Source organism: Aethalodelphis obliquidens, unplaced genomic scaffold (assembly GCF_003676395.1).
Source record: "Aethalodelphis obliquidens isolate GAN/ISIS:26980383/991018 unplaced genomic scaffold, ASM367639v1 scaffold34, whole genome shotgun sequence".
Lineage (NCBI taxonomy): Eukaryota > Metazoa > Chordata > Mammalia > Artiodactyla > Delphinidae > Aethalodelphis > Aethalodelphis obliquidens.
Window position 1 is genome coordinate 1,829,493 of NW_020837978.1, and position 18,348 is coordinate 1,847,840.

Consider the following 18,348-nt stretch of genomic DNA (forward strand, 5'->3'; position numbering starts at 1 on the left):
TACTGCATCGTTAGAAATGCCCTTCCTACCTGGACAGGGGTTTTCAGAACAGTAGCCAGACAAAGAGGGACGTACTCCAAACCGACCTAAGAATCACTTGCTCTGATTATTGAACATAATGACCCCCAGCCCTCAACCAGAATGCAGGACTCACGTAAATAGACCTGTTTGTTCCGCAAACATTCTTGGGGCCTATTTGGTGCCGTGACCAGGAAAGCAGCCAAGAATGCAAGGTGGAGTGAGGTGAAGTCCTGACGTTGAGGAGGGCATCCAGAGAAGGGTGACAAACAAGTTCCAAACAACTGCAGGTGCTAGAGCGAGGCCCACGCCAGGCGGGCAGGAAGGGTGCTCTGTGGATGGTGAGGGAGACCCAGCGAGCTCAGACAGGGGACGGGGTGCTGCTGGCCGACACCTACTGAACGCCTACCCTGGTGACAGAGCCTGTGCTGAGTGCTTTGCATACATGCAATGTTCCAACAGCTACGGCCCCACTATTCAGACAGGCAGCCCCCGGGCTGGTTTAGTAACTGCCCCAAAGAGCAAGTGGCCAGAATGGGGCTCTGCATGAGGTGTGCCGTCGGCCCTGACTCTGACCGCCACTGTCAACAGCGAGGACCTCAGGGTCCTGAAGAAATTAGAAACTTCTGCAGGGCAATTGTGGCCCTCGCAGTGCTTCTCTGGATTTCATGCCCAAACCTATCCTTTTAAACCATCCTTCCTAAGAAATGTGTGTTTGCATACGTTCACCATCGTAACCTGTAGACCAGCCACCGGGCTGAGGAGCTGCCTGCAAGGGAGAGGTGCACGTTCAAAGGCCTCCGAATGACTTCTGACACCCGCCGATACACAAACCTCCATGAAACAAATGGAAGTTTGCCTGTTCACGAAGTTTCCTTAACTCTACTCAAGTGACCAAACAGAGTCAGAAAACGGTCGTATAAACGGCGACAGGTATTGCTTTATGTGAGAAAAGATAAAGTAGAACTGACACTTTTCAGGAGACTAAATTAGCACAGTTACCTCACTCTTCCCAGATCTCGAATCCTGTTCACTAGAACTTTCTTCCAGAATACACTTCACTTTCTCCACCTCTTCCATGCACTGAAAAAAGGCCATTTTCTCCAGCTGGTCACTGTGGTAACATGTGCTGATTTCTTCCAGCCGCTTCACTTTCAGCATCTTGGTGGTGAGTCCGACTAAGTTCCTGTCTGGTGTGTGGTGTTCGTGCCCCTCCGCCTCCGATTTGTAAATCAGGACGCAGTCGTGACTTCTGAGTCTGCCTTCCCCTTGACTGCAAGGAGGAGAAACAGAGTTCTCATCACCGACTCACACATTTGACTCTGTGGGAAAATGACCACTGGGAATTTAGAAGTCGCTTCTATTTAAACAGAAGGGACCCAAAATTAGGAAGAGAAATGCAAATATCAATACTGAGTTTCAAATGCTGGAACTCTGAAAGGAAAAAGGTTTCTTTCCCCACTTTTTTCTACAAAAGCAAACAGTAAGACGCCACCTTAAGTTTCACTGGGCAACTACAATTTTCCCTCATTACCTAAAATAAGTGTTTATGTTAAGTTTATGTTAAGTGGCTGGTACAAGTATGGGATACAAAGTTTCTCTGGGTTTAACTGGATTTGCTGGTTTTGCTCCTCCTGGCCCTGGTGGGAAGGGCTTGCTGTGTAAGGAAGGGGCTCTCTGGCGCTCCCCCCGGGAATTCTGTGCCCTCGGAGGAGTGCTCTCCACCAAATGAGCCATTTCCAGAGCCCCTCTCTGCCTACATCTTAAAATGTTTGCTGCTTATTTTCAAAAGAACTTCGTTTCCTAATAATCCTCTCACACAGATTAAGATTCCCAGATACCCTTCTTTGCATCCTCATTAGCAGCTAAGTACCAAAGATTTCACACCCTTGTGCTTTCCTTGAACTACTTCCCTTACGAATGTAGGTGATACATGTTCTACTGCTCTGACACTGAAGACCCACGCGATGTATGTGCCTGTGCATCTCCTGATCATCAGGGGAGACCGATGAGAACTTGTGGCCAGTTCCCTCCTGAGGCCCCCTGCTGGAGATTTTCTGGAAATTGCTTCTTCCAGCTTTTTCTCAATTTGAAATCATCTGTAATTAGCTCCACAAAACGTCGTCTTTCATTTTCTCAACTCAGCTAGTAAAAATAATACCTTGAGTTACAAATTATTTAAAATCCAATGCTCTACAAACTTCTACTGAACCACACAAAGACCTTACATTTAAACACACTCAAATGTAAGCAGGGTCAGCCAGAGCTCTGTAAAATACACCATAGACCGTCATCAGTGTTCTTACAAGTTGCCCTGAAAACAGTTATTATTAAAATAAGGATTTCATGACTACGTCTAAGACAAACTACAACTAAAATCTAATGTGTAATTGTAGATGGTATTCAAGTTGGCTCAGGAAGCCACATAAAATTAACATATTAAAACAAAAGCTTGGGTCCAAGATATAAAAATTTTGCAGAGAAAATATTAAACGTTAAGCTCTACCTGGAGTTTGGTACAACTTGTTGTTTAAGGTGATGTAGAAAGACAGAAAATAAGAGTAATTACCATTTATAGGAGGACATGCTGGGGTCCAGACCATTCCAAGTGCAGAGTATAAGTTCCAGCAGATAAAAGGGAGTTTGCAGAGTTCAAAACAACTGTGCAATTCCCTGGTAAAAGTCTTGACTCCCTGTCAGAGTAAGTCTTCTGAAAAGACAAGTGTCCACTCTGAGAGGAAGTATCCTCTCTCTCAAATGCCACTTTGAGCCCCTGTTTAAACTCAGATGGTCCTTGATCTCATGTTGCTCAGCTGTTGCCTTCTTAGTCAGATGGGGAAGAATATTAATTTTAGACACCAGGCTTTTCAAAGCTGACGGCTCCATTTCAGAGGTCAGGTAAGGAGAGGACAGACCGTAACAGTGGATGAAATATCACCTTCACCTTCTTGTCCCGTCAGGGTGGCAACACACTCAGGACTACAACGCTGCATTTGTCTTTGCCATCAGACGCCCCGCTCTCCTGCCCGTTTCAGACTCGGCATTTAGGGCACGCTTCCAGCCAGAGGGTTTAGGTGAGGGAACCGCACAGCCACCTTTTTTGCCCACCTTACACTTTGAACACAACCAACTACAGTGGGAGAGAGCTTCTGATGGCCAAAGCACTCTGCAAGTCCTTAAAATTATTTGCAACATCTCCAGCTGTTTACAGCACAGGGAAAGTTCAAAGGCACAGGCATGAAGGGGAGTCACAAGAACAATAATAAACTCTCCCTACAAGCGGCACTCTGCCTTCCCCTGCCTTCCATCACGGGCCAAGGAAAGAGAATCCAGTGCCGGCAAACCACCTGCCTGATCCCAACAGCAGCGGATGCCTGGATTTCCTGAAGTTGCATAAAGCCTTGATTCCCCAGAAAATCAAACTAATAATACAAGCGATCCTGCAATTCTTTAGCTTTCACCTCTTCAGAGCCTTTGCCAACCCCTCCACTCCCTAACCCAACACCAGTCTCTAGTGCCCTCTTGCTTTTCCAAAAAAAAATCCTTATTTTTAATTCAGATCAATGTATTCCATATAAAATAAAAATACGTTTTCATTTTGAGTAGCATATAAAGAATTATAGCAAGATCTTTAAAAAGCCAAACGTTAGGTATTTTTCTAGGATTAGAGAACTTTGCTCTTCAGGAAGAACACCTAAACAATATTATGTATTTGTGAAAGATAAATTATGTGACACAATTGTTATGAAAAGACTGAACTTATTTGAGGTTATCAATTTTCCTCGGAGTAATTAAACTGTGAAAAAGTACTGATTAGGTGACCAATCCCCACACCCAAAGAAAACCATGTGTATGGCCTTTGGCTAATTTGACAGTACCCTCTACCCAGACCATCCAATCAGTGGAAGCAGACTTTCTGTCCCCTCGGCTCCAGCAAACCAGCCGCAGGCTCTAATCAGCTAGAAGTCAGCAGAAACTGCTCCTTTGCATATTTCCTTAATAATTTTTTTTATATTAGAGTAGTTTAAGGTCTACAGAAAAGGTAAAAAGTGAAAGGATAGCAGAGAGTCCCCCTATGCTCTGCACCCAATTTCCCGGATTTTTAACCTCTTACATGGGTATAGTACACTTGTCACAATGAATGAATCAATGCTGATACATTATTATGAACTCAACTCCATACTTTATTCAGACAATGAGTTCTTCCCTAATGTCCCTTTTCTCTGTTGGAATCTCATCCAGGATTTCATATTCCATTTAGAAACTCTAGGATTTATGATGGATTGGATACAGGGAGTGAAGGAAAGATGGTAGGCAAGGATGACTTTCCATCTCTTTTCCTGAGCACGTGAAGGAGAGTTGACATTGACTGGGATGGAGAAGGTCATGGGAGGAGTAACTCTGGGGGAAGTCAGGCCCTCAGTGTTTGACAGGTCTATTAGACGTCCGAGTTGAACAGGCTGTGATATAGAAATCTAGGCTTCAGGGGAGAGGTCCAGGCTGGAAGTCATCACACGCAGATAAGCTTCAAGCACAATATGTATTCAATGAGCATCTGTCAATTGATTACTAGAGAGAAGGTTTTTAATTATGTCTATTTGTCCTAAAGGAAAAGTCAATTAAAAGAACCCATGCTACTTGCCTTCTAATAGTAAACGACAGAAGTGCAGTTCTGCTGTGTCACTATTTCTAGCCTCTGGCGGCACAGAGGACAAGCAGCCTGGTACAATATGGACCACCAAGAAGAACAGGTAGTGCATGCATACCCACTGTGGTCTACCCACCTAGCCTCAGCACCCTCTGTCCATACCCATGAAATCACTGGAACATCTTTAAAGATGCTCTAAGGCAGCGGTCCCCAACCTTTTTTGGCACCAGGGATGGGTTTCGTGGAAGACAATTTTTCCAGGGACCCGGGGAGTGGGGGAGGGTTCAGGCAGAAACGCGAGCGGTGGGGAGCCATGGGGAGTGGCAGATGAAGCTTCGCTCGCTCGCCCGCCACTCACCTCCTGCTGTGCGGCCCCGTTCCTAATGGGGACCCCCGCTCTAAGGCGTGGAAAAATTCACAGTGAGGCTAGAAGCAGCCCCAGCGGTACTCTTCCTGGATTGCCCTCATATTCTGGAATTGCAAACCTTTTTTAAATATACTCACCTCAGGGGCTTCCCCAGTGGCGCAGTGGTTGAGAGTCCGCCTGCCGATGCAGGGGATATGGGTTCGTGCCCCGGTCCGGGAGGATCCCACGTACCGCGGAGCAGCTGGGCCCGTGAGCCATGGCCGCTGAGCCTGCGCGTCCGGAGCCTGTGCTCCGCAACGGGAGAGGCCACAGCAGTGAGAGGCCCGCGTACCGCAAAAAAAAAAAAAAAAAAAAAAAAAACTAACCTCAGGAAAACAGCATTCCACAGAGCCATAGAAATTGTGATGCTTTTCAAGGGACATTGACCAGCAAGAGACCGTGCCGTCACAGGAGCGGGCGAGGCAGGCATTGCCAGTGCCTCTGTGTGCTGGTCGGCGTCCAAAGCAGCCTGGACAACGCTAATGGTTTCTGCGTGTGCACAGCATTCGGAATGTCTCAGAACAAGGGTTCTTCAACGTCTACACACACAAGTGGAGCAATCTTCACAAACACCAAAATGCAGGTGAAAGGCATCCCTGTATCCACATAGCTACTGAATTTTCTTCCTTTCAAAAAGCACCACTGAGTATGATTGGTGAGAGCAAAAACTGATACACTGCACTTCACCAAAATTCAAAATCTGCTCTTCAAAAGACACCATAGGAAAATGGAAAGACAAGCTACAGACTTGGAGAAAATACTGTGAAATCATTTTGATAAACGATTTTGATATTTGATAAAGGAGTCATATCCTGAAACTCTTACAAATCAACAATATGATGACAACCCAATTTTACAAATGGACAGGAGATCTGAAGGCTAGCTTACCAAGGAAGATAAATAAAAGAAGTTAATATGCACATAAAAAATGCTCCGAAATCTGTCATTAGAGAGATGAAAGTTAAAATCACAATTAAATAACATTTCACACCCGCCAGAAGAGCTATAATAAAAAGGCAGCAGAAGGGAAATGCTGGTAAGGGTGTGGAGTCACGGGAACCCTCAGCATAAAGGTCGGAGGGAGTGTAAAATGGTGCAGCTGCCTTGGGAAATAGTTCCTTAAAAAGTTATTCCCCATATGACCTAACAATTCTTCTCCCAGGTATCTTCCCAAGAGAAATGAAAACATTTGAACACACAAAGCCTCGCATGCAAATGTTCACAGCCACATTATTCACAACAGCCCCAAACTGGAAACCACCCAAGTGTCCAGCAATGGATTCAGTGAATGGAGAAAGGTAACTGATATATCCACTCAAGTGCAATACTACTCAACGATAAAAAGGAATGAAGCACTAATCCCTGCTACAAGCTGGATAAACAAAAACATTGTGCTAAGAGAAAAAAGCCAGAGACAAAGACCGTATACTGTAAAGTTCCATTTGCATGGAATGTCCAGAAAAGGCACATCTATAGACACAGGAAGTAGATTTAGGTTGCCTGAGGCTGAGAGCAGGAACAGGCATTAACTGTAAACAGAATCGTATTGGGGTGATGGAAAGGTTCAAAAACATTTTGAACAACTCATTAAGTTTCCAAACACGTAGTTGAATTGTACACTTACGATGGGTGAATTTTATGATACGTAAATTACATTTTAATAAAGTAATTAAGAAAGCAGAAAACCCAATAATATGAATAATGAAAGGTAAACTTGTTAAAAGAAGAAAGAAAAGCACCAGTGAACAGTTTATGGCCGGCTGTTCCAGGTGACCCAGGCTGGATCCAAGGAGTCATAAATCATACCCGACGTTTGCCGGGTCACCTGGGGCCAGAGAAAAGGAAGAGGAAACGGTGAGTGGGAAAGAGTTAAGACTCTCACTCTTCTCTTCTCCGGGTAGGAATACCACATAGTGTATGATTTTGTAATTAGTTGAAAATGAACAGAAATTTAAAACTAATTTCTACCTCTTACTTTCTATTTGGAGATAGGAAACTCCAAGGCAGGACAGTGACGTTACGGAACATTCAGACTCGCTTACAACCTAGCTGATATTAGACCCGTAGAATGTCCAAGTGACAGTGAGTAAGTAGCTAAATTTTGTGTAATAAAAAATGAAAATAAAATAGGAGGATTGAAAACAATTAGATAAAAATATAGCTGGGGCCATTTAAAAATGAGTCTCCTCAGAAGTACTAAACAGTGTTTTCTGTTCATTACTTCTATAATGGTTGCACAATTTGTTCATCTAATTATAGCCTTTTTTACTTTCTTGTAAAATGTAAATACACGTCACTGAGTTAATATACTGCTTAGAAACCATGTGTGATATTCAATAGGAACAAAGTACACGGTGCAATCCTATTCATAAATTCATAAATACATTTCCAAAGCTCATACGACTTTTATATAATTTTTGTTAGATATGTTTCCTTTCCTCTGAATTATTTTTTTAGAACTTAAAACCTGCAGAGAATTTGCATGAACAGTACAATGAATATCGATACACCCTGCACGTGGACTCACCAAATGTTTATGTTTTCAATATTTGCTGTCTCTCTCTTTTCTAAGTTACAGACCTTGTGAAACTTTATCCCTAAATACATTGGCATATGTCTCCTTGAGAACAAAGACAGGAGCCAACCAAAAATCACACAAGCACATTTCGTTGAGATGTCTTTTTAGTCTCTTTTTATCTATTCAAGGAGCAATAACCCAGTCTTTTTTTTTTTTTTTTAACCTTTCATGACATTGATATTTTTGAAGACTTCAGACCAATTTCTTCATAAAATATCCCTCAATTTGAATTGCCTGATTGTTTCTTCATATTTGGAACCAGGTAAACCTCTAATCATGAAAACCACATCAGTGATGGTGCGTCTTTCTGGGAATGTCTCAGTCGGTGGTACGTGATGTAGCTTGTGTCACGATTCATATAATTTGATATCCTGATTCACGTGGTGTCTGCCAGATTTCCCCACAGTAAAGTTCCCCTTATTTCTTTTGTAATTAATAAGGAACCCATGAGATTTTTATGGGTATCCTGTTCCACAGTCTATCACTCCATGACTTTAGTATCCATTCTTGCATGAATCAGTTATTACCACAGTGATTGTTCAGTGGTGATTCTCTAATTCTATGTTTTTCTACATTTAGTAACTGGTATTATATTCTATTAAGAAGAGTTCTCCAGCCCATCCGGATCCCCGTCCCTGTTTAGTATCATTTCTAAACGTGACACACATTCCCCGTGTCAGTCATGTGGATGCTCAAACTGTCCCAGATTTGGTCAATGGGAGCCTCTGTACTTCTGACATATCACTATTGTTTGGGGGCGCACTTCCTTGCTTTCTGGCATAATGAGATGTTCAAAGCTCACCATGTAATTTTCCTGCCCTGTTTCTAGAATCTGCCATTTCTCAGAGAAGCCCTGGCTCCTCTTAGGGAAGAATGGTATTTAGAAACCAAGACCAGGGCAATGGGAGTGCTCTTTGCTGCTGGGGTGTCATTGCTTCCGGTCCTTGCAGTGGACAGAGCTGGAAATATAATTTTTTTAAATCCTGAGTTCATTCTTATAGTTTCCTAATTCCAACCCAGCACCATAGGATTCTCTCTGATCCTTCCCCCATTACACAAATGTACCTCCCTCCCATTAATTCATTAAGTCTGAAAATGTAAGAACAAAATAAAATGCCTGCTGTAAGGTAAACTTCATGCTTCTGTTGAGATTGTTCTAAACAATTGGGAAAAGTGAGAGCATTCATGCCCAAATTTAAAACATTCCATTCTACAGCATGAATCATCATTTTTTTTTCCAGTTGGAATTTGAGGAAGGGTATATTTATGTTTCCATTCTTGAGAATGCTTTTCTACCTTCTAAATTGGAAGTGAATTTTAGGAGCTAGAAGAAGCTTATGACAGGAACAAGGCATGAAATTACAGAAGTGCAAAGCCCAAGACATGCTCTTCTGACCAAATGTTGGCCTGCTTTTCCCAAGAGGGTAAGGTTCAGTAGAGAAATTTTCCATGGGGAAATGCTACAGCAGAGAGGGTAATAGTGGCTGAAGGGGAGGTGGGTGAAAACTCCGCATACTCAGGTTTGGGTTATTTCTTATTAAAGGTAAAAGTTGTATCTTTAGGTAGAAGATAAATTTGGCTATTATGTAATGGTTCATAATAGGTTTTTAGGTTTTATGCTACATATTCAAAAGTATTGATGTTTCTTGCTACAAAAGGACCATGGCAGCTGGTAAAATGGTAAAAGGGCATTGTAAGTCCCAGCTCGTATATGGGAAACACTTTCAGCATAAATGAAGCCTGGGAGGGCACAGGGTGGCACGCTCCTACACTTCTGGTTGGAATGTAAATGCCCTCATCTTTAGGGAGGGCAATTTGGCCATTCTCTTTGACCCCATTTGCATTTCTAAGACTTTTGCCCCTAAGAAATAGAATTGTAAAATATTATCTTTGAAGTAATACACGATGACATTATTTACTACATTTAAAACATTGAAATAAAGCCTAAGTCCAAGTTGATTGAATAGCTGTGGTTCTCCCATAAGAAAGAACGTTATGCTTCCATTAAGTCGTGTGCAGAAGAATATTTAACAATGTCAGAAAAAAAATGAGTGTGGTAGCTCAGGGAAGTAGTTGTTGGGGTAGGTTTACTTCTGGGTAGCCTTGCCAGGAGGCGCCGCCCCCCGGGTACCAGCTTCACGAAGGGACATCTATTAGGCCCCTCCGCTTGAGGTCAGACCCCTGGCTCAGGTAGACCCTGGGCTCATGACTGTCACCTCGCCTGCAGAGGCCACCCAAGGCCAGGCCCACGGTGCGCAGAATTAGCAAAAGCCCTCGGGGCAAAAGGAACTCTTGCACTCAGGTCCCTCTGGCCTGTTTGGATTTGGATTCCTTTGGATTTTTGCCAGGTAGTTCCTATTTTATCAGGTCTCTGATACTTAAGATTTCTAAACCATTTGCTTCAGCATTTTTACTTGTTTTCATCAGTTACCTGTGTTGATCTGAAGTTCCTAGCTGCCATTATTGGAAATGGAAACCCCTTGAATTAATTTTTTTTTAATTGAGGTGAAATTTGCTAACAGTGAAATGCACAGAGCTCGGATCTACAGTTGGATGGGTTTGGAGAAATGTGTGTTCCTAATTAACCAACATCGCAGCCAGGATGCAGAACATTTCCGTTATGCCCCCTTTCAGTCAATGCCCTTGTCTCAGCAACACCGATTTCTAACACTCCAGTTTCCTTAGACGTGCCTGTTCTTGAACTTCCTTCCAACGGACTCACCATCTGTGCTCTTTGTGTCTGGTTTCATTCACTCAACATAATACTTATGAGAATCATGTGTGGTTTTGCATGTGTCACCAGTTCATCCTCTTCTAATTTAATGTAGCATTTCACAGACCACAATCTGTTTATCTGTCACCTGCAGATTTACATTGTTTCCAGGTTTTTTTGTTTGTTTGTTTTGCTATTACAAATAAAGCTTCTATAAACATTCTTCTACAAGACTTTTTATACATATGGTCTCATATCTTTGGGGTAAATACCTAAGAATACAATTGATGGGTCATAGGGCAGGTGTATATTTAATTTTATAAGAAATCAACAAGTTTTTCAAAGAGCCCATTTTAGGCTTGCACCAGCAATGCACCGGCAATGCGTGAGCGTTCCAGCTGCTCTGCACCCTTGTTAACATTTGGTATTGACAGTCACGTGAATTTTGGTCATTCTAATGGGCAGGAAATAGGATCTTGCTGTGGTTTTTAAAATCAATCTTATTGAGATATAATTTACATAAATAAACTGCACTCATTTTAAAGGTACAGTTTGATGAGTTTTGATAAATGCATATAATGGTGTAACCATCTCCTCAATTTATACCACATTTCTATCACTAGCCAAAAACTCCCTCATGCCCTGGCCACCAATAATCCCCATCCCTTCACCCACTGATATAATTTCTACACTACAGATTAGCTTTGCCTGGTCTAGAATTTCGCATAACTGGAATCATACAACACATATACTGTTTTGTGTCTGACTTCCTTTATTCAGCACAATGTTTCTAAGATTTATCATTGCTCTGTGTGTCGGCAGTTTAATTTTTTTACCAAGTAGAATTCCACTGTATGAGTAAACCAAACTTTGTTTTTCCATTCGCTGTTGATGGGCGTTTGCAGTGTTTCCAGTCTGGGATTATTATGAATAAGCCTGCGCTAACCATTTGCATACAACCCGTTTTGTGGACACACTTTGAACATGTTTTCATCTCTCCCGGGTAAATTCTCTGGGAACAGAATTAATGGATGACATGGCAAGGGTGTGTTTCCCTTTTTAAGAAAACTGCCAAATGACTTTCCAAAATGATTTTCCCATTTTATGTTCTCACAAGCAATGCTTTGAGTTCCAACTGTGCCTTGTCTTTGCCAACATGTAATGTTGTCAGTCTTTTTATTTTCAGTCATTCCAGAGGGAGTGTAGTGGCATCTCACCGTGGTTTTAATGTGCATTTCACTGTGCCTGTTTCATGTGTTTTTCTTTCCATATATCTTCTTTTGTGAAGTATTCTTTTATACCTTTTGCCCATTTAAAAATGGAGGTGTTGGGAGGAGGAAGGGTAAGCTGGGACGAAGTGAGAGAGTGGCATGGACTAATATATACTACCAAATTTAAAATAGATAGCTAGTGGGAAGCAGCCGCATAGCACAGAGAGATCAGCTCGGTGCTTTGTGACCACCTAGAGGGGTGGGATAGGGAGGGTGGGAGACACAAGAGGGAGGGGATATGCGGATATATGTATACGTATAGCTGATTCACTTTGTTATAAAGCAGAAACAAACACACCATTGTAAAGCAATTATACTCCAATAAAGATGTTAAAAAAAAGATTAAAAATGGAGGTATTTTTTCTTCTTATTGAGTTGCAATAATTCTTTATATACTCCGGAAATGAGTCCTGTGCGGATATATGTATTACAAATATTTTCTCTCAGACTATGGCTTGTGTTTTCATTTTCCCACAGATGTCTTTTTTTTTTTAAACATCTTTATTGGAGTATAATTGCTTTACAGTGGTGTGTTAGTTTCTGCTTTATAACAAAGTGAATCAGCTACACATATGTCCCCATATCTCTTCCCTCTTGCGTCTCCCTCCCACCCTCCCTATCCCACCCCTCTAGGCGGTCACAAAGCACCGAGCTGATCTCCCTGTGCTATGCGGCTGCTTCCCACTAGCTATCTACCTTACGTTTGGTAGTGTATATATGTCCATGCCTCTCTCTCGCTTTGTCACAGCTTACCCTTCCCCCTCCCCATATCCTCAAGTCCGTTCTCTAGTAGGTCTGTGTCTTTATTCCTGTCTTACCCCTAGGTTCTTCAGAACACATTTTTTTTTTAGATTCCATATATATGTGTTAGCATACGGTATTTGTCTTTCTGACTTACTTCACTCTGTATGACAGACTCTAGGTCCATCCACCTCACTACAAATAACTCAGTTTCGTTTCTTTTTATGGCTGAGTAATATTCCATCCCCACAGATGTCTCCTGAAGAGCAGATGTTTTTAAAATTTTAATTAAGTTCAATTTATATATATATATTCATATGTATATTTTTAATGATCAGTGCTGTTTATGCCCTCACTAAGAAATCTTCACGTACCCCAAAGCCATGAAGATATTCTTCCACGTTTCCCTGTAGAAGCTTCATACTTTTAGCTTTTACATCAAGGCCTATGAGCCATCTTGAATTAGTTTTTTCCTGTGGTGTAAGGTAGAAACCAAGGTTCGCTTTTTCTCTTTCACTTATTCAGTCCGGACGGGATCACCTGTTGGACTCCACGTTAACTTTTAATACGCTTCTTCAACAACATCTCTGAGATCCTCTTTACCCTTGCCTCATTCGACTACCCAGTTGCTTAGCAGCTCCCAGTGTATCCCCGACTCATTTCTGGAAATTCCTCGAAGAGCTGCTGAAATGTGCTGCAAGCTGTTCTGTGGGCTGCAGTCCTCACGTGTGTCTGCAGGGTCCCCCTGCCCTGCCAGGCGAAGACCATGGTCAACACCCTCCTGGAAGAAGCCTGGGCGCCGGCACTGATGATGAGGCCTCGGTGCGAGCACCAGGGTCTGAGCGGGGGAGGGCAGAACTAGGGGATGTCGCCTCCCCTCCAACGCAGCGCTGCTGGGTCCTCCAGATCTAGATTCCTGCCCAGAACATCAGCTCATCTTCTGGTCTTCAGCCCTCTCCCCGTAGGGTTTCAAATTCAGTTTGATGGACAAGAAGGAAACGGATGTCACGGCTCACCCTCCACTTTCTCTTCTTCCTTCTGTGAAAAATCCATCTCTCCCCAGAGCAACCCAGTCTTTCCTCCCAGTGGCAATTCTCCACTGTTCCTAGGAGACCATCTTAGTCTCACCTCCCAAAAAGTGCCCTTTCTCTTTATGGAAGGGTTCTCTAAATATCTCCATGTCGGGAGAAAGTCTTCATCTAATCTTTCCATAACTAAAAGCCCCATTCAGGTGGTCTTTCTGGAAGAAACAGAATGCTCCTGCTCTGAACCTCAGGGGAAAGGGTGAAGCCTGCACTTGACACCTGCCAGTCACGGGTCCCGTTCAAGCACAGCCCAGTGCTCCCTACGTGTCAGGCATGGGGCCTGCACTGTCCTATAATGGAAGCTGGGCAGGAGTGGAAACAGACATGCAATGGGCAGTTATAATACTATGAGGCATCTGTCATAAGGGACAGACAAGGTGTCAAATGAGCAAAGGGACCAAACCAGCCTGGAGGGTCAGGGACAATTAACAGGACTTCTCTAAACTGAAGAGTAAGTAGTAACGCAGACGCAGCAAAGGACTGGAAAGCTCTCCAGGGTGAGAAGTGCGGGAAGAAACGACGAATATCTTTAGTGTTTTCATCATTAAGTATGATGGTGGCTGCCAGTTTGAGGAAAAACAAAACAAAAACCATCATGTTAAGGAGGTACCTTTCTCTATTTTACTAGAAGTTTTTTAAAGTCAGGGATTGAAGTAGAACTTTGGCTCTGTCACTTCACTGTTCACTTTATAAGGTAAAGAGACCTGCTTTCTCCAACAGTGTAATAATAACTAGTACTGGCCAATGAAATTCAGAAAGAAAACAAAATAATAGATAAATGTGTTGGAAAGAGGAAAAGCACTGTTCTGATACCAACTCTCCAACGCCAGCTGGGTGTCCTGCAATTTGATTCTGCTCTGACGCCCACCTACCAGAGTTAGCATCAGAACCCACGGATCAGGGCAGAGTCCTCACAGTAATGACCCATTTCAGACTCCAGCCTCAAGGCTCAGGGACCAGCACTCCTACCAACCGGCTACAAAGATGGGGGTCCCACAAGCCCCCACCTCAGGTCTGATAATTCCCTGGAAGAAATCACAGAACTCACTGAAAAAAATTTCAGTTTTTTAACAAAGGATGCACGTAACACGAGGTCTGGAGGATCCCGGACGCAGCTTCCATGCCCTCTGCATGGCGACAGGGCTCATCCCACCCCCACTGCTATATTCACCAACCAAGAAGCTCCACCAGCGTTGGTGTCCGGAGGTTTACTGGGGTTCTACTATGCAGGCACGATTGATTAAATCACCGGCCATGTGCCTGAAGGCCATCTCCAACATCCCTCCCCTCCCCAGTGATGGCTGGCCTGAAGTTCCAACCTCTAATTGTGTGCTTGGTGTTTCTGGTGAGCAGTTCCCATCCTGAAGCTCTCCGGGGACCCACCAGGAGTCGCCTCATTGGCTCTCCAGTCACTCAGGAAATTCCAAGGATTTTTGAAGCTCAGTGCCAAGAACTGATGACAAAGTTCAGATGTATTCTTTTTGTACAAAGAGTATCAATTGAAAATCACTTAAAACTAATAAAAGTTTCCCCCAAAAAAGCCAAATATGAAATAAATTATAAAAGTCAAAGCACTTCTTTTATACCAGTAAGACCAGTAATAAAATAGAACAATCCGGCAGTCTTATTACAGTAGCAAGAAAACGTATTCAATTTACTAAAGTTAATAGAAACGTGGCATAGACTGCAGGGGACACAAGGCAAAGTCAGGAAAAGAAAGGCATATGAGGTTAGGCTAGGCAAGAGGACTCCCAAAGCAGGAAGGGGAACAGACGGCCGTGGGGCTGACTTTTAGGATGGTGACTAAAGATGGCAGGGATGTGCACCATGGTGGGATTAACTGAACTCAAAATGTCCAACATACCTTGGGTATGATTACGAGGGCCAAGATGACGCCTGAGGTTCGATAACACTAGGAGGCGTATTACACGGCAGCACGCGGGACCTGCACCAGCCTGAGGCTTTCCCGGTGGCCACTGAATAGATGGCTGATCTGAGAGTTGAGCCACACGCGGCATCTGTCATCCCCATTGCGATTCTGGGGCAGAGAACAGACATGGTTACACTGCTCAAAGAGAGCGCCAAGTCCGGCTGAAGACAAGAAAGCAGTGAGGGATTAACGGAGGACACTTAAGCCGAGGGCTTACTGCTTTACATTGAACTCATTTACTGCAACCTTATAACAGAGTTTACACTTATTTGTATTTATGCTGATTTAAAAAGGAAGTTTAAACCTGGTTAGAGGCTGGCATGGTTTACTCATTTTATCTTTCTACCATCACCATCTAGTGGAGAAAACTTTGAACTTCAGGCAGGATGAGCTGGGGTTCAGGAAAACAGAGTAATAGAGGGCTTACTCTGGGCTGGGCACGGTACTAAACACCTTTACATTCATAAGATCACTTCATTCTCACAACAGATTGAGAGGGAGGCGTTACTGTTCCCCTCTTAGATTTGGAAGCTGAGTCTGGGAGGGGAAGGAGCTCGCCCAAGGTCACACCATGTCCAACTCAAGCCCAGATTCTAGGGCAAGTCCAGTGCACTTTCACCTCACAGTCTATCCAAATGGTGCGATTTTATTCATGTATGACACCATGGGAGTAAAGTACATATACGTGTATGGAGAGTTGTGTCTTTTCTTCATATGTTTCCTTTTTCTTATTTTTTCTTTTATATATTATATATACGAGTAGAACACTTGTATAAAAATGTGATTATACTACATAGCTTTGTATCTGCTAACTTTTACTCCATATTATGCAATGAATATTTTCCCATTACAGTAAAAACTTTTGAAAATATATATTAGGTTTACATTTATATGTAAATACCCAGTGTAGTCTTGAGATATATTTTTCTTTTTGAAATACATTTTAAAAGACTGGAATAGGGTGCTGAAATATTAACAATGAGAATCTCTGAGCAGATTTTCCATAATAAGTATATATCATTTCTAAAAAAAAAATAAGTTTTAAGCTTTACATTTATTAAAAGACTCAGGAAGCTTCAGAGTTGTTGCCCAGTTTGTTGTCATTATTTTAAAATATTTTGCTTGTGTTAGAGGAGACCACATGTCCATCTATTTCTATACGTAGTGCATATTTCCACACTTAGTAACACTTTCCTTCACAACTCATTTTGAGGACAGCCCTAGAACCTGATGGGCAGCAGAATACGCTGCACCAAACCGTGCCAGTTTGGCATAAGGATTATATTGAGCTAAAGGCAATTAAGCTGATACAAGAAAAGCTCGCTGCTCTCTCCCTACTTCCTAAGAGCAGGACATAAGTTTGCAAAGGTGTCCCCCCCCGCCCCCAATCTACCAGAAAGGGCAGAAGTCAATCACGGGAGAAAACTCTAGACCCTCATCAGCCCAGAGGTGGCACTGGAGGAATCTGCATAACCAACTTTACTAACTAGTTCTTGTCTCCCATCAGTTTCCCATATATTTGCCTTCCCACAATTGGCCGCCCTAGAAACTCAAGGTCCTTTTCCTTTGTCTTGTGGCTTCTCTACAAATGTTTTGTTCTTTTGATAAATCGCTACGTAAGCCCGCCCATCACCAGTTACTCCGTGTGTAGGGGCGCTGCAAATGTTAACAGTCTGTTTTTCTTTTTAATCTGTCTTTTGTCGGTTACATTCACAGGGCCCGAGCTAATAACCCTAAGACAAGGAGAGAAGATTTCTTTCCCCGCCCGCAAACCTCTTCGCAAAGTACTTGCTTTTGTGAAGTTCGGGGGCTGGATGCTCTGGGCGATAAGTAAAAGGCTATATAAAAGCTCATGATCCTACATTTCAAATTGTATGATGGCCAAACAATAAAAGACTCCACAACTCATTCTTACTTACCTTTTCTACTAATGCTACTTTTTTTTTTTTTTTTTTGCAGTACTCGGGCCTCTCACTGCTGTGGCCTCTCCCGTTGCGGAGCACAGGCTCCGGACGCGCAGGCTCAGCGGCCATGGCTCACGGGCCCAGCCGCTCCGCGGCATGTGGGATCCTCCCGGACCGGGGCACGAACCCGCGTGCCCTGCATCGGCAGGCGGACTCTCAACCACTGCGCCACCAGGGAAGCCCCTACTAATACTACTTTTGAGCCTAACATACGTAGTTGGAAAAACTATCAGAAAGTCTGATTTCAGTCCTCTCAACACTTGCCAGCAGGTTGGGACACATGCTTCACAACCAGTATCAACTGAAAAAAACACACTTCCTTTGCCCTTTCCTTTCATACTATCTTTTACCTAATTCTAGTTCTTTGTGAGGCATTCCTTTTTGTAAAATCATCTCATGTGAAGAGGCTCATTTAACCCTTAGGGGTCTGCGTTTGGGTAAGTTCCAAGGAGATGTTCTTGTGCAGATTAAACATCCCAGTTTTGTCAACTTTTAGGAAAGTCCCTTCTTTTCTAAAACTGTCTCACTTCTGTTTTCATTCCCCTTCTATTTTCTTCTTTTAAATACCAAAAATGCAGGTTTGTGTCATATCTGAAGGAGAAGTTTAGAGAAAAGCAGGAACGCGTGTCAGAGACGGTCATCCCGTCGCCCCAGGCCAGACCCCTCGCGTGACTCAACCCGACGTCGCTCGGCCCGGGGGCGACGCGCGCGGCGGAGCCTGACGCCGCCTCGAGATGCCCGGCCATTTCTAACATTTAACTACAAAACGGCCGTGAGACACCACGTGTGCGAGCGCGCGTTCCGGGTAAAAGGCCAACAATCTGGGGCGGATGGTTCCCTTTCCTTGTCTCTGGCGGCCGCAGCCGCCGCCGCCCAGGCGAACACGCCCACCCGGAGGACCTTCGTGTTCCCTTTGCTCCGTACACCCCTGCTCCCCGCCGGCGCGTCCCGCGTCTCTCCCATTTCTCCGCCCCCTGACCTCCGCCACGTGCGG

At 43.5% G+C, this 18,348-nt stretch overlaps 1 long non-coding RNA gene across 2 annotated transcripts; it reads right to left on the reverse strand.

The window, feature by feature from the left end:
* Positions 1–932: 932 nt before the first annotated feature.
* On the reverse strand, positions 933–17,399 carry LOC113631666 (uncharacterized). Of its 2 annotated transcripts, XR_003437484.1 has the most exons (3): positions 17,310–17,357; positions 15,325–15,498; positions 933–1,291 (listed from the first exon to the last, which is right to left on the reverse strand). It is a non-coding gene; the product is annotated as an uncharacterized LOC113631666 (long non-coding RNA). The 2 variants fall into 2 exon arrangements; XR_003437483.1 differs by having other exon boundaries at positions 15,325–17,399.
* Between the last annotated feature and the right edge of the window lie 949 nt (positions 17,400–18,348).